The 16658-nt window shown below is 45.6% G+C and overlaps 1 protein-coding gene across 4 annotated transcripts in view; it reads left to right on the top strand.

Annotated features, from left to right (window-relative positions):
- The first annotated feature begins 4319 nt into the window (after positions 1 to 4319).
- LOC124007902 (neuroligin-2-like) overlaps positions 4320 to 16658 on the top strand; it is a 335505-nt gene continuing 323166 nt past the window's right edge. For all 4 annotated transcript variants that reach the window (XM_046318766.1, XM_046318765.1, XM_046318764.1 and 1 more), the window contains exon 1: positions 4320 to 5280. The gene's annotated coding sequence lies outside the window, so the exon portion shown is untranslated. The remainder of the gene's footprint in view (positions 5281 to 16658) is intronic.

The following is a 16658-nucleotide window of genomic DNA, read 5'->3' as shown; positions in this document are numbered from 1 at the left end:
CACACACACACACACACACACACACACACACACACACACACACACACACACACACACACACACACACACACACACACACACACACACACACACACACACACACACACACACACACACAAATCAGAACCATGGACAGCCACATCATATTTAGCTTACATTGATTGGACAAAAACAAGTGTTTGTGCTCCATGCAGGCTGACAGCTCTGGCTGCGCTGAACAGACAGGAGACTCCAGCAGCGCTGTAGAGGAAGAAGGCTCTAGCTGCGCGGGAGACTCCGGTAGCGCAGGAGAGGAGAAAGGCTCTGATAGCGCTGAACAGGCGGGAGGCTCCGGCAGCGCAGGAGAGGCGAGGCGCACTGTAGGCCTGATGCGTGGTGCTGGCACTGGTGGTACTGGGCCGAGGACACGCACAGGAAGCCTGGTGCGGGGAGCTGCTACCGGAGGGCTGGTGTGTGGAGGTGGCACAGGATGGGCTAGACCGTGAAGGCGTACTGGAGATCTTGAGAGCAGTGTTGGCACAGGACGTGCAAGGCTAGGGATGTGCACAGGAGGCCTGGTGCGTGAGGCTGGCACCAACTTCACCAGCCGACTAACACGCACCTCAGGACGAGTATGGAGCGCTGACCCAGGTGCCATCAAATGGCATATAAATCCCTGACACGTTCCATCGGTCGAATTCCATGCAAAAAGCACCAACACAGGAACTCCCTCATTTCTCTCTCCTCCAATTTCCCCATTAACTCCTTCACAGTCTCTGCTTCGCTCACCTCCAACACCGGATCTGGTCTCCTCCTTTGCTCCTCACAATAAACAGGGAGAGTTGGCTCAGGTCTGACTCCTGACTCTGCCACTCTCTCCCTGAGCCCCCCCCCCAATACATTTTTGGGGCTGACTCTCAGGCTTCCTTGCTAACCGTGTTCCCTCATATCGCCGGCTCCTCTCTCCGCCTGACTCTGCTCTCCTCGCTGCCTCCACCTGTTCCACCTTTGGGCGGCTACACTCCCCTGGTTTAGCCCAGGGTCCTCTCCCGTCGAGGATTTCCTCCCATGTCCAGAAATCCTTATTACGCATCTCCTCTTTGGGCTGCTCCTGCCTGTTGACACGCTTCTTGGTCCATTTACGGTGGGTGATTCTGTAACGGTTTTCTAGGTGTGGTGAAGGAGAGTCGGACCAAAATGCAGCGTGTAGATTATGATTCATGTTTAATGAAGAAAACACACAAAACATAAACACTACAAAACAATAAACGTAACGAAAACCGAAACAGCCTAAACTGGTGCAAACTAACACTAGACAGTTACAAGGACAAGGACACCCACAAAACAACCAAAGAATATGGCTGCCTAAATATGGTTCCCAATCAGAGACAACGATAAACACCTGACTCTGATTGAGAACCACTCCAGACAGCCATAGACTCTGCTAGAGAGACTGAAAAACAGCTTCTATCTCAAGGCCATCAGACTGTTAAACAGCCACCACTAACATTGAGTGGCTGCCGCCAACACACTGACATTGACACTGACCCAACTCCAGCCACTTTAATAATGGGAATTGATGGGAAATGATGTAAATATATCACTAGCCACTTTAAACAATGCTACCTTATATAATGTTACTTACCCTACATTATTCATCTCATATGCATACGTATATACTGTACTCTATATCATCGACTGCATCCTTATGTAATACATGTATCACTAGCCACTTTAACTATGCCACTTTGTTTACTTTGTCTACATACTCATCTCATATGTATATACTGTCCTCGATACCATCTACTGTATGCTGCCCTGTACCATCACTCATTCATATATCCTTATGTACATATTCTTTATCCCCTTACACTGTGTATAAGACATTAGTTTTGGAATTGTTAGTTAGATTACTTGTTGGTTATTACTGCATTGTCGGAACTAGAAGCACAAGCATTTCACTACACTCGCATTAACATCTGCTAACCATGTGTATGTGACAAATAACGATTTGATTTAGATCACCCCACTAGCTACAATCCCACTATATACCAAAACCCCAAGACAAAACACACCACAATACAAAAACCCCATGCCACACCCTGGCCTGACCCAACACATAAAGATAAACACAAAATACTTTGACCAAGGCGTGACAACCTGCGTGTGAAGACACACACATACACACACCAGCTCCCTTTGAGAGCGTGGAGACCCCAGTTCTAAAGGTCTGACAAACAGTGCAGAACAGCAACAGCCTTTAAGGTACTTCAAAGAGCCTTTTCTCCGGTCACTTACTGAGAATGAGGCCGATCAAACAGGCCTTTACAGCACAGGAGCAAAAAAAGGATCAGCGCCATAGAGTAATTCTCCACAGAGCGAACAGCTAGCTCCCCTGAGGCTTGCTATGGCAAGGGCTGATGTAGCTACCACTCACACAGACATACAGAGAGAGAAAGAGAGAGTGTGGGGTGAGTGTTTTTGTTTTTAGCGTGCATGTGCACATGTGTGTCTTTGTGTACATGGGTGAGGTTGTGTTTGTGTGTGTGTGTATGGTTGGGTTTGTGTCTGTCTGTGTTGGGTTCGGGGTGTGTGTGTGTGTGTGTGTTGGTGTGTGGTTAGCTATGTTTGCGTCCATCACTGTTGTTAATCAGAGGGGAACGGTGGAGGGTATGGTGTAGCAAAGGTGGGGAGATGTTTTAATATAGGGGGGGGGGCTCAGCTGTCAGCTATTCAGCTATCTCTGGTGGTCCATTACCTCTGATGGCTGCCCCGGGTCTATCACGGGGTGTGTGTATCTGTCCATGTTTGTGTGTCCAACGTTGGTGTGTGTTTGTGTGTCTGATGTAGGTTTTTGTGTGTGTACTGTGTGTGTAGGTGTTTGTGTTTGTTTGTGTCCGTGTGTGTGTATGGTTAAGTGTGTGTCCCCTCCCTCCCCTATGTGAACTAGCTAGGTGACCCAATGAAATGTCACGGGGGAATATACATCCAACACATCCAATGACTATAAACAATTTGTCTTGATAGTGGAGATAACCGTGCCAGTCGACCTGTCCCCCTCTCTACCTCTGCCTTGTCTCTTTTCCTCCCTGGTGGGTTGAGATGGAGAGGAGGTGAGGTGAGAGAACAGAACATCCACCAACATCTGTCGACTCAAGGTTGTAGCTGGGTGTAGCTCTCTCTTATTGTATAAAATGAGTCTGCAGGTAGCCTACAGGGCTTTATTACTTCCTATGAGCATGTACGAGCCTTTATATAGTCTCAGAATTAGACATCAGAGTGACGGAAATACTGATTGTTCATTCATTTTTGCCATTGCCTCTATCAGAATGTATAATGTAAAGATGGGGACGGATGAACCTGACTCACATTGAAGCGTTCTCTCTCAGGTAATATTTGTCAGGCTTTAGCCGTGCTCCGTGTCATGGGAATCATTTTGGAGCCTTTTCATGCCAGATGTTTGGCTGTGTTACTAGATTAAGAGGCATGTGCTTCTGTTGCACTACACTCTAAGAAAAACGTTTTCCAAAAGGGTTCTTCGGCTGTCCCCATTGGCAAACCCTTTTTGGTTCCACGTAGAACCTATTTTGGTACCAAAACCCTTTTGGGTTCCATGTTGAACCCTCTGTGGAAAGGGTGGAAAGGGTGGGGCACACTTCCACTCCCAAAAGGGTTCTACCTGGAACCAAAAAGTGTTATTCATAGGGTTCTCCTACGGGGACAGCCGGAGAACCCTTTTAGGTTCTAGATAGCACCTTTTTTCTAAGAGTGTCGATCCAATAGAACAGGTGCAACAACGTTATCAATGATGGGCTACAGCAGATGGGCTACAACAGATCCAGTCACTGTGTAGTAGTGAGGTTTTCTCCCACAGAAAAACAGAAAAATGGATGGAATAGACAGACAGATAAACAACTAGTGATGGGACAGCATGGATCCCATTGAGATGACGCAGGCTGACGTTTAATGTCACAAGTCTTGTCCTGTAGGCAGAATTGAGTGATTTCCCATTAGATAGGCCAGCTGAAACATCTAAATTGCCTATATGTAGAAATGAATGAAATAAAAAAGGTGCTTCTTGGTCTTAATTTAAGGTTAGGGGTAGGCTTAAAGTCAGATGTTATGACATTGTGACTGGGCCAGCTAGTGACCTCTCGGGAAAACTGCCTCCAGAACAAAATTCATGACTATAACCTGCGGAGATGATTTATCCCATGGGGAGGAATGGGGGATATAAAATGGGTTTGTATCGCTTTAACATTCTTTGACGTCACCCTGATGCAGATTTCACCGGGGAAGGAGGACACTGACGTGAAAGGAGTTAGACCGACAAAAAAAAAAGTACCAACATGATTTAGGCTCTTCTGTAGTCTGCTTTAACGGAGGGGGAATGGGTAGGCTTGTGGTGCCCGCTATTTTGGAAGAGAAGATTTTCTTCCGTTTGAACCAGTAGTACTGTACAGAAATGCTAATACATCTGATGGGGTAAAGATAAAACATTCAAAAAGAAAAGCAACAATCTGGATTCTAGAGGGCCGGAGAGAACGTAGGGATGCTCGAGCGTTGTCACAGCGACACAACTTGCAACTTGGACATTGTGCACGCGCCCCGCCGAGAGGCAACGTGAGCGAGCTAAAGAAGCAATCGCACAAGCGCAGCATCTTTTCGGTGCATGGCTATAACGGGTCGGAGGGGAATAACGGAAAACCACCGCTATTACCCAGAGACGAAGCAGGCAAGCACCACCATGATTCAAATCGTCCTCGCTATTTAAACTGTCGTTTGAGCTATCCTCTCCACCCGCAAAAGGCAAGCGGGGATGTTTTTTGGGGGTTGAAAATCAACCTGCTTGCAAAATCACTGTTGCCAATGTATGTAGACGAGGAATTAGACTAGATATAATTTCATTGTCAGAAAATGAGTTATAAAGATATATATAGAGACTCGACAGATGAAAATCCAAAGCTGGAAGAATGATTCCAAAATCAGTCTACATGCCTCCATCTCGTGTGTAATGCGCCTCACGCAGCAATAGGCTTTATTTGTTGGTAGCCTTTTCCTTTCGTCGTTGTCTCCCTGTCCCTCATCAGAATGTGGTAGTCCGGTCAATCTGCCGGGATTGAGCGGGTGTTGTCGGTAAACAGAACCAGGGAAGCTTTCTAAAACCGTCTCCTTCTCCAAAGGACTATGCTTCAATATTTCCCTATCTAGAGGAACGGCGTGACAGCGATCTGGAAGTCAAAGAGGATCCCTTTTGAAAAACCCCCTTGGAATCTTGCTACCCTTTATACTACATAACAGGTAAGCACATCGCTCTCTCGGTTGTCGAGAATGTAGGAATTATTTCCATATTTCACAGTTAACGTGAATAAAACAAGCGATTCGTTTGCTTGTAATTACAATGTAATTAGGCTACATACATGTTTATTTGTCCCTTCCTGTCATGTTGGGTAGCAAATAGCATTAGAATGCCTTTGCAATCTCACTTATAGTTCTCACTGATCATCTCTCAATGATAACTCTCGTTTGAAGCTTTGCTTTCGAACCTGTTGTTAATGATTGCGTGCTGTGGCGCTAACACTATGATGGGCTACACCCCCAACACGCAACCAGTTCAAAGCTTTTGAGCCACCTTTTCCTGATAATGGTGCCGGCAGGGAATACATATCCTCCTTTTTTTTGAATAAGGACTGAATTCAAACTCTCCTTCGGTTGTCTCTCTCCACATATGTAGATGTTGCCAGTTTGTGGTGCCATTGGAGGGTAGCCTCAAGTAGATTTATATCAAACCATCCAAAGCCTTTAGACAGTATTAGCATTTCAACCACACATTTGTTTGTCTTTAGAAGGTTTCACAAATATTATCAGATCAAGTCAAGCTTTACTACCTCTATTATGCTATTTCCTCTGATTTTTTTTATGATTTACATTCATTACAATGTTTTAATGTTGTAGTTTGTAAGTCGCTCTGGATAAGAGCGTCTGCTAAATGACTTAAATGTAAATGTAAATGTAGTTGTGTGGTTTATGGGTGAAATGCTGCAATTGTACCCCCCCCCCCCAAAAGAGAGTTTCCAATGCAACCTATCTATCTGAGTATCTTATGTGTCAAGAGGTAGATAGCTAGCCCCGACAGGAAACGCCATGCCTGTGAGAACATATGTCTCTCACACACACTGGCTGCAAAGAATGGGCCACATTTATATGCGGGGTTGGTATGGAGGGCATTCCAAGATCCATCCAGTTGATGGTAGAATTCAACAGAGACAAGAAGACCTCTGTTCTTATCAGCCCAAGAGGATGGGCGCATACGCACACGCACACGCACACGCACACGCACACGCGCACGCGCACACACACACACACACACACACACACACACACACACACACACACACACACACACACACACACACACACACACACACACACACACACACACACACACACACACACACACACACACACACACACACACACACACATACACTCATTATCACACACACATTCTTAGGCACACACACCCAAACACACACATACACTCTTGTTGCACAGAGCTCTGTGGTTGCCCTATATAGCAGTTATTATGGATAGCTCTGTTTACCAGGGGGAAACTATTTAATGGATGCGAGAAATGTGTTGTGGGACTCTGTCCTTGTGCTGAATAGATGTTGTCACTGAGAGTTGTCTCGCTCTCTACTGGGAGCAAGATGGGAGGAGAAGGTGTGTGTGTGTGTGTGTGTGTGCAGGTTGTAGTGGCAGCCTAATCACTAGAAATAGACTTCACTTTCAGATATTTGAAAAGGTCCTGAGAACGTCAATACACTATATGCCTTCCTCGGTGCTTACTAAAAAAAATGTAAACCATTACCCAGCACTGGGCGCAAACATGTGATGCTCGGAGCCGAAGCCCGTTGCTTAGACCACTGCAGGTCACAATGCTCTAGCAAGCAGTGAAGATACGTGATGATACTTGATAGTATGAGGTTGGTTGGTTTGCCGAGCCTTTCCCGAACTATAGCCCTAACCTCAACCACTCGGAATGAATGTCTAAACTGTTAACCTTTGAATCATTTATGTTTTAACCCTGTAACCATGCGGAATTAACTCTGTAACCATGCGGAATTAACTCTGTAACCATGCGGAATTAACTCTGTAACCATGCGGAATTAACTCTGTAACCACGCTGAATGAATGCGTTAAAAATAGACGTTAATCCATAATACATCGAATTTCGAAGGGACGCTAAGAGATCTTGTTGGCAGTGGTGTTTGTGTGTGTGTGTGTGCATGCACGTGAGGTGAGGAAGTGCGTGTGTGTGTGTGTGTGTATGTGAAGCTCATTGCTCTGCAGCAGCACATCTTGTTTATTTGTATGGCAACAGTGGATCCATGTGATGTAATTGATTCACAATGGGGCCCACTAAACATGGGAGACAGGTAGTCTTGGTAAGGAGAGGTATATCTATAATTCCATGTGTATAACTTGTATTATCATCTACATGTATGATGAGTATTTATGTTGAAATACAGAAATGTGGCTATGCTAAATCACTTGATGTTTTTGGAACTAATGAATCTAAATAGCCAATGTAAACTCAGATTTTTTAAATATAAATATGAACTCAAACAAAACATGCATGTATTGTGTAACATGAAGTCCTATGAGTGTCATCTGATGAAGATAATTCAAGGTTAGTGATTAATTTTATCTTTATTTCTGCTTTTTGTGAATGCTATATTTCGCTGGAAAATGGCTGTGCTTATTGTGGTTTGATGGAGACCTAACAATCGTTTGTAGTGCTTTCGCTGAAAAGCCTATTTGAAATCGGACACTTTGGTGGGATTAACAACAAGATTGCCTTTAAAATGATATAAGACACGTGTGTTTTAGGAATTGTAATTATGAGAATTCTATGGTTTGAATTTGGCGCCCTCTATTTTCACTGGTAGATGTCATATCGATCCCGGTATTGGGATTGCAGTCATAACAGGTTAAGGAGACCTATACGTCTCGTGTTTGTGTGTGAGTCTGTTTTCAATGTTCTTTGCCATGCATGTGTCTGTGTGCTTGTGCGTGTGTTTCTGTGTCGCTTTTCAGTGTGTGTATGTTGATTTCAAAGTTTCTGTGCCTGTGCATGTGTGTTTGCATGTGTGAGTACGTGCTCTCAGACTCCCAACACAGACAGAAGCCTAGGTTAGACGGAGATGGAGGGAGGTCCATGCACGCGGAGGCAGATGGGCTGAGATGTACAGTGTGCTAGATGGGAGGTCCATGCAGGCGCAGGCAGATGGGCTGAGATGTACAGTGTGCTAGATGGGAGGTCCATGCACGCGGAGGCAGATGGGCTGAGATGTACAGTGTGCTAGATGGGAGGTCCATGCAGGCGCAGGCAGATAGGCTGAGATGTTCAGTGTGCTAGATGGGAGGTCCATGCACGCGGAGGCAGATGGGCTGAGATGTACAGTGTGCTAGATGGGAGGTCCATGCAGGCGCAGGCAGATGGGCTGAGATGTTCAGTGTTCTAGATGGGAGGTCCATGCAGGTGCAGTAGATGGGCTGAGATGTTCAGTGTGCTAGATGGGAGTCCATGCAGGCAGATGGGCTGAGATGTTCAGTGTGCTAGATGCTAGATGGGAGTCCATGCAGGCGCAGGCAGATGGGCTGAGATGTTCAGTGTGCTAGATGGGAGTCCATGCAGGCGGAGGCAGATGGGCTGAGATGTTCAGTGTGCTAGATGGGAGTCCATGCAGGCGGAGGCAGATGGGCTGAGATGTTCAGTGTGCTAGATGGGAGTCCATGCAGGCGGAGGCAGATGGGCTGAGATGTTCAGTGTGCTAGATGGGAGTCCATGCAGGCGGAGGCAGATGGGCTGAGATGTTCAGATGGGAGTCCATGCAGGCGGAGGCAGATGGGCTGAGATGTTCAGTGTGCTAGATGGGAGTCCATGCAGGCGGAGGCAGATGGGCTGAGATGTTCAGTGTGCTAGATGGGAGTCCATGCAGGCGGAGGCAGATGGGCTGAGATGTTCAGTGTGCTAGATGGGAGTCCATGCAGGCGGAGGCAGATGGGCTGAGATGTTCAGTGTTCTAGATGGGAGTCCATGCAGGCGGAGGCAGATGGGCTGAGATGTTCAGTGTTCTAGATGGGAGTCCATGCAGGCGGAGGCAGATGGGCTGAGATGTTCAGTGTGCTAGATGAGAGTCCATGCAGGTGGAGGCAGATGGGCTGAGATGTTCAGTGTGCTAGATGGGACTCCATGCAGGCGGAGGCAGATGGGCTGAGATGTTCAGTGTGCTAGATGGGAGGTCCATGCAGGCGGAGGCAGATGGGCTGAGATGTTCAGTGTGCTAGATGGGAGGTCCATGCAGGTGCAGTAGATGGGCTGAGATGTTCAGTGTGCTAGATGGGAGTCCATGCAGGCGGAGGCAGATGGGCTGAGATGTTCAGTGTGCTAGATGGGAGGTCCATGCAGGCGCAGACAGATGGGCTGAGATGTTCAGTGTGTGTGTCCATGCAGGCGGAGGCAGATGGGGATGTCCAGTGTGCTAGATGGGAGTCCATGCAGGCGGAGGCAGATGGGCTGAGATGTTCAGTGTGCTAGATGGGAGTCCATGCAGGCGGAGGCAGATGGGCTGAGATGTTCAGTGTGCTAGATGGGAGTTGCAGGCGGAGGCAGATGGGCTGAGATGTTCAGTGTGCTAGATGGGAGTCCATGCAGGCGGAGGCAGATGGGCTGAGATGTTCAGTGTGCTAGATGGGAGTCCATGCAGGCGGAGGCAGATGGGCTGAGATGTTCAGTGTGCTAGATGGGAGTCCATGCAGGCGGAGGCAGATGGGCTGAGATGTTCAGTGTGCTAGATGGGAGGTCCATGCAGGCACAGGCAGATGGGCTGAGATGTTCAGTGTGCTAGATGGGATGTCGATGCAGGCGCAGGCAGATGGGCTGAGATGTTCAGTGTGCTAGATGGGAGTCCATGCAGGCGGAGGCAGATGGGCTGAGATGTTCAGTGTGCTAGATGGGCAGATCTGAGATGTTCAGTGTGCTAGATGGGAGTCCATGCAGGCGGAGGCAGATGGGCTGAGATGTTCAGTGTGCTAGATGGGAGGTCCATGCAGGCGGAGGCAGATGGGCTGAGATGTTCAGTGTGCTAGATGGGAGTCCATGCAGGCGGAGGCAGATGGGCTGAGATGTTCAGTGTGCTAGATGGGAGATCCAGTCCTGAGATGTTCAGGCTAGATGGGAGGAGGAGGCAGATGGGCTGAGATGTTCAGTGTGCTAGATGGGAGTCCATGCAGGCGGAGGCAGATGGGCTGAGATGTTCAGTGTGCTAGATGGGAGATCCATGCAGGCGCAGGCAGATGGGCTGAGATGTTCAGTGTTCTAGATGGGAGTCCATGCAGGCGGAGGCAGATGGGCTGAGATGTTCAGTGTGCTAGATGGGAGTCCATGCAGGCGGAGGCAGATGGGCTGAGATGTTCAGTGTGCTAGATGGGATGGGAGTCCATGCAGGCGCAGGCAGATGGGCTGAGGCAGTGTGCTAGAGATGCTGAGATGTTCAGTGTGCTAGATGGGAGTCCATGCAGGCGGAGGCAGATGGGCTAGATGGGAGATCCATGCAGGCGCAGGCAGATGGGCTGAGATGTTCAGTGTGCTAGATGGGAGTCCATGCAGGCGGAGGCAGATGGGCTGAGATGTTCAGTGTGAGATGTTCAGTGTGCTAGATGGGAGTCCATGCAGGCGGAGGCAGATGATCCATCAGTGTGCTAGATGGGAGATCCATGCAGGCGCAGGCAGATGGGCTGAGATGTTCAGTGTTCTAGATGGGAGATCCATGCAGGCGCAGGCAGATGGGCTGAGATGTTCAGTGTGATAGATGGGAGTCCATGCAGGCGGAGGCAGATGGGCTGAGATGTTCAGTGTGCTAGATGGGATGGCCATGCAGGCGAAGGCAGATGGGCTGAAATGTTCAAAGGCGTGTCCTAGATTGACAGCTCATCACGTGGGTCGCTAACCATTACAGATGAGGTAGGTTGTGACAGTAGAAGGTTGAAACAACCTCTGCTTTCTGGGCTGCTATTCATCCTCTCTGTAGCTTGGTTTTGCTGTAGTCACGTTGCTTGTGATCTCTCACAGATTCATGGTGTATCGCCAATTATGTTTCAATTTTGGATTTGATAGTAGATGGAGACCTGAATAGCCATTATGTATTGATGTCAATCTTAGACGAATTTGCTCTGCTTAATTGGCAATGTACTGTATTATATGCTCGGTTACTAGTAGGTGTTATATCATGGTGCAAATTGATCTACTGTTTTTAGGTTCCCTTTATTGGTTTCGGACATATAGGATATTTCAAAGTGTATCCTAGTCATGGGGTGGCAGTATTTAGGCCTACCTGTTGCAGGTGTTGTGCGGTTCATTAGTGAGTTTGGTCAATGGGCTGTTTAGTCTGGTAAAAGGCCCATGTTAGTTCACCGTGTGGGGTTAGAACAGTGGGCTGTTAATAGAATTCTTTGTCTACCTCCTCATATATTTGTATGTAAAGCATTCTTCTTTATCTAATTGTTGCTGACTGCAGTTGAACCACTTCACGCTCCATTTTAGTACGCTGGGTGAAAAGTGTCCATATCAGGGGATGTCCATATGACATGTTATTGATATTCTAGAACAGTGGTTCCCAAACTTTTTATTGTCCCGTACCCCTTCAAACATTCAACCTCCAGCTGCGTAACCCCTCTAGCACCAAGGTCATCTGTACCCCCTCTAGCACCAGGGTCAGCTGTACCCCCTCTAGCACCAAGGTCAGCTGTACCCCCTCTAGCACCAAGGTCAGCTGTACCCCCTCTAGCACCAGGGTCAGCGCACTCTCAAATGTTGTTTTTTTGCCATCATTGTAAGCCTGCCACACACACGCTATACGATACATTTATTGAACATTAGAATTAGTGTGAGTTTTTGTCACAACCCGGCTCGTGAGAAGTGACAAAGAGCTCTTATAGGACCAGGGCACAAATAATAATATAATAATAATCAATGATTTTGCTCTTTATTTAACCATCTTCCATATAAAACCTTATTTGTTCATCAAACATTGTGAAGACCTCACCACAGCTTAATGAGAAGGGTGTGCTTGAAAGGATGCACATAAATCTGCAATGTTGGGTTGTATTGGAGAGTCTCAGTCTTAAATCATTTTCCACACACAGTATGTGCCTGTATTTAGTTTTCATGCTAGTGAGGGCCGAGAATCCACTCTCACAAAGGTGCGTGATTGCAAAGGGCATCAGTGTCTTAACAGCACGATTTGCCAAGGCAGGATACTCTGAGCGCAGCCCAATCCAGAAATCTTCTGATTAAATTAAATTTTCACAGAACCGCTTGTTGCAATTTCGATGAGGCTCTCTTGTTCAGATATCGGTAAGTGGACTGGAGGCAGGGCATGAAAGGGATAACGAATCCAGTTGTTTGTGTCATCCATTTAGGGCAGTACCTGCGTAATTGCGCACTCAATTCACTCAGGTGCTTCGCGATATCACATTTGACATTGTCCGTACACTTGAGTTAATTTGCACACAAAAAATCATACAGTGATGGAAAGACCTGTGTGTTGTCCTTGTTAATGCAGACAGAGAAGAGCTCCAACTTCTTAATCATAGCCTTAATTTTGTCCCACACATTGAATATAGTTGCGGAGAGTCCCTGTAGTCCTAGATTCAGATCATTCAGGCGAGAAAAAACATCACCCAGATAGGCCAGTCGTGTGAGAAACTCGTCATCATACAAGCTGTCAGACAAGTGAAAATTATGGTCAGTAAAGAAAACTTTAAGCTCATCTATCAATAAAAAAAAAACGTGAAAAAAAATGTAAATGATACCTTTTATTTTAGCTCATGAAACATGGGACCAACACTTTACATGTTGTGTTTATCTTTTTGTTCAGTGTAGTATATTTTCTTAGCACAAACAATGCATATGCTCTTGACTGTGATCCATATCAGGATCTTTTTTGAGGACATGCTCAATCATTTCACAAATATGAAATCCATTTCATTCTTTCCGACACTAGCTATAATTTTTGTATGTTTTTCTGGATAAAGGCGCGTGCAAAACAGAAGGTAAAAGCACTGTAAGTGGTAGCCTAGCAACAAGAGGCACATATTTTCTGCTGTAGCGTTCCAGCTGTCTTTATTTTATTTGGGCTCCACAAATGAGTGTGTAAATAGTGTGTGGTCAAGTTGACAACTGGAGAAACAAAGAAGTGAGAAGCTATTCAGAAAATACCTCAAAGAAGTTAACACTAAAGTAAGTAGCTAATTTGAGATGTTTTATTTATCTGTGACTAGAATCAAGAACGTTAGCTACTTTGGCCAGCAGCCAGTAGGGCTAGCTAGCTAGGTTTGAATGGTGGGTACACTGTTAGCCTAGCTAGATAACAAATATCAAAATAGCCTTCCTTTCAATGATTTTTTTACCCCCTGTAAAACCTCAAGGTAAAAGTTAACATTTTAAAATTGTATTACTGGTTAATATAAGCTAGCTAACTAACTTAGCTAGATAGCTAACTAGCATCTTGGCTAGCTAAATAGCTTGTTCCAGTTAGTTTTCTCTTGTCCTAAATTTAAAAAATTAGCGTAGCTACCTTGTGATATGTTTATGTGAAATGACAATATTTTCTTGCAATGTCGACACAAGTTTCATTCATTTATGCTTTGACCGTTTGGAGTGGATCACAGACCAACACTACCATCACCCTAGACTACGAGGGACTGCCGCTGACGACCCAATCTGCACCCATCGCATCCATCGTCCATAACAAACAGGGCAGGCAGGGGTATGGAGGGTGTGCACCTTTTATTTTCTGTTAGATTGGCCTTCGTTTGTATCTTTACAGAAGACATGTGTTGTGAGTTGGAGTTGCTATGCTGCATTTATTTTAACAGCATTTCACTGATTTCAAAACTCTGTCAACTTTCTTTGTGACAACAACACTGTTGATCACCGTTTTTTCTGATGACAGTGATGGGGGAAGACTACAATGTCTGGTTCAATGAAAATGTTTATAACTAAATCGGCGATTTCCTCATAGTCTGATCCATTTTCAGAATCAGAGATGGCCCGATCGTTCTCCAGAAAGTAGTCCATCACACCTTTTTCCCTCTGATCTTTGTCGGTAGCACTTTTAACATCAGGGCAGCAATGCATGATATCTTTCAAAAAAAGCTGCGTTAGAAAGGATTATCCACACATGTATTTCACCTTTATTTAACCAGGTAGGCTAGTTGTGAACAAGTTCTCATTTGCAACTCCAACCTGACAAAGATAAAGCAAAGCAGTTCGAAACATACAACAACACAGAGATACACATGGAATAAACAAACATACAGTCAATAATATAGTAGAAAAGTCTATATACAGTATGTGCAAATTAAATAGGATAAGGGAAGTAGGCAATAAATAGGCTGTGGTGGCGAAGTAATTACAATATGGCAATTAAACACTGGAATGGTAGAGGCAGAAGATTTGCAAGTAGAGATACTGGGGTGCAAAGGAGCAAGATAAATAAATAAATAAAACAGTATGGGGATGAATGAAGAAAACATCTGTGATACTGAGCCTCATGTTACAGACAGAACCATGCTACATGGCCTTTCTTGTGTCCAACCCATCCATTAAGTCAATAGTGATTTTTGTGACTAAACCAACTAGGTTTGTCATTTTATTCGTATTTACAGATGACATACAAGTTTATTATTAAGGCAAATGAAAGTTCACATGTTCCAAATTTCTGCCCCCGAACAAAAAAACGAGAAATGAAGGTCTTGTGAAGTAGTGATGTGCGACATATGCCTAGCTCCTTGAAACGGGTCACATACCCTTTCCAAAGGTAGAACATTCTACAAATATGTAAGCGGTCTTGACTCATACAGTAGCAGGGAGATTTCTGGGGTACGGATCAGAAGCATGTAGAAACTGTTCTATTACAGACAATATCCTAGCTCCGTATATGAAATTAAGGACATGCGTTTCTGGAGCATGTCTACTCTTATATCGAATAAAATGTCAGATATCTGGATATCTGGATAAATATATCCTCTGATATTGACCCTTTTCGCCCAGTAGACGTTTGGACATGATTTTGCACTTCAACTTGGGTTTCCAACGGAGTTAAAAACTGCTAGGTTGCGTCTGAAATGGCACTGATTCTCTACACAGTGCCTTAAGGGGCATGGTCAAAAGTAGTGCACTACATAAGGAATAGGGTGCCATAACAGACACATCCTACACTCTCTACAGGACCCTTTTGTCACATGTATTCTTCATCTTTTATTTCCTTTACTCCTTCATCTATTGCTGTAAATATTTAATTTATTTGGTTGAAATGATCCGTCAGCTGTGTTTGTCTGTGTGTGGGTGTGTGTTTGTGTGAGTGAGAGAGAGAGAGAAGAGTAGTCGTTACCATGGAAGCACCTTTTTTGACTGATAGCTGGACTGGTCAGTTTCTACCTGGGTGTTTTTCGGTTTTGATTGTTGGTAGTGTATGCAGGATTTGAATGATGCATGCCAATGGGCACTGGACACCTCCATAGCAGATATGGGAATCCCCACATGTACTACATACAGTATAGGGCTATATGGACACCCTCATTGTCATAATGTCATTCGTTCCAGACCATGGTCCCTCCAACTCTTTCAAGGCCACTCCCGAGACACAGTGTAACTACAATTCCAATCCTCAGTATACTGTTGTCTATGTGTGTATCGATGTCTCTCTGCTAGGGATATGATGTGCCAAAATCATTGAAGGATATTGAAAATGTAAAAACAGCTGTTTCAGATGGTATTTTTTTCCTGTTGAGGACCTTGGTCATCATGATGTGGTTTGTTTAGCTCTTCATATTCTGACTGAGTGTCTAGTGTCTCTATCTTCCACAGTGCCACCACTCTGCATTGCCCAGGCCTGTTGAGAAGGTATTTTCATTCCCAGGGAGAGAGTGAGAGCTGGAGAGAGAGAGGGTGAAGATGAGAGATTTGGCTGGCTCTTGGCTGGTTGTAGCCTTCCTATGCTCAGTAGGGGTGGCTGTCAATTCCAGAAGATAGTCGATTCACACTCTTTAAATGTGAGAATTGAGAATCAACTTCTTCCAAGAACGAACAATTGATTCCTATAATGTTTCACTAAATTACACGTTATTTTCCCGACTCAATCCGTCACTCCCATTGCTTAGTGTTGATTCCTATACTTTTTGGTGTTGGTATACATTGGCTTACATGTTATTTTCTGGAGTCTGATGCATCCAGTAATCAGTCAGTTCTTCTCATTCTCAGACCTTTCCGCCAGTCTCCCCTAAAAGTCGGTGCGTCATCCGTTAGACGGAGGCGCCGTCCTATCACCGTCCCCGGGGCTCTCATTAAGGTGAGATCAAGGTTGAGCGCTCGGAGGTGTTAACACACACCGCTCAATGGTGTTCGCACAAAACACCACTCACTGTGATAAGGCTAGCTCTACTGACAGCCAGCTCACCAGTGACACCCAGACCACCGGCTAACACTCTCCCCCGATCAGAGAGACAGAGAGGCAGAGAGACACAGAGTCACGGACAGCCCTGCTAGGCTAGCCAGATCCTTCTCAGTTTGATAAGGTGCTGTGGTGGGTTGGAGGGTTGGTTTCTCAACC

This window comes from Oncorhynchus gorbuscha, linkage group LG21 (assembly GCF_021184085.1).
Source record: "Oncorhynchus gorbuscha isolate QuinsamMale2020 ecotype Even-year linkage group LG21, OgorEven_v1.0, whole genome shotgun sequence".
NCBI lineage: Eukaryota > Metazoa > Chordata > Actinopteri > Salmoniformes > Salmonidae > Oncorhynchus > Oncorhynchus gorbuscha.
Note: the sequence above shows the minus strand (reverse complement) of the source record. Positions and strands in the feature narration are given on the sequence as shown.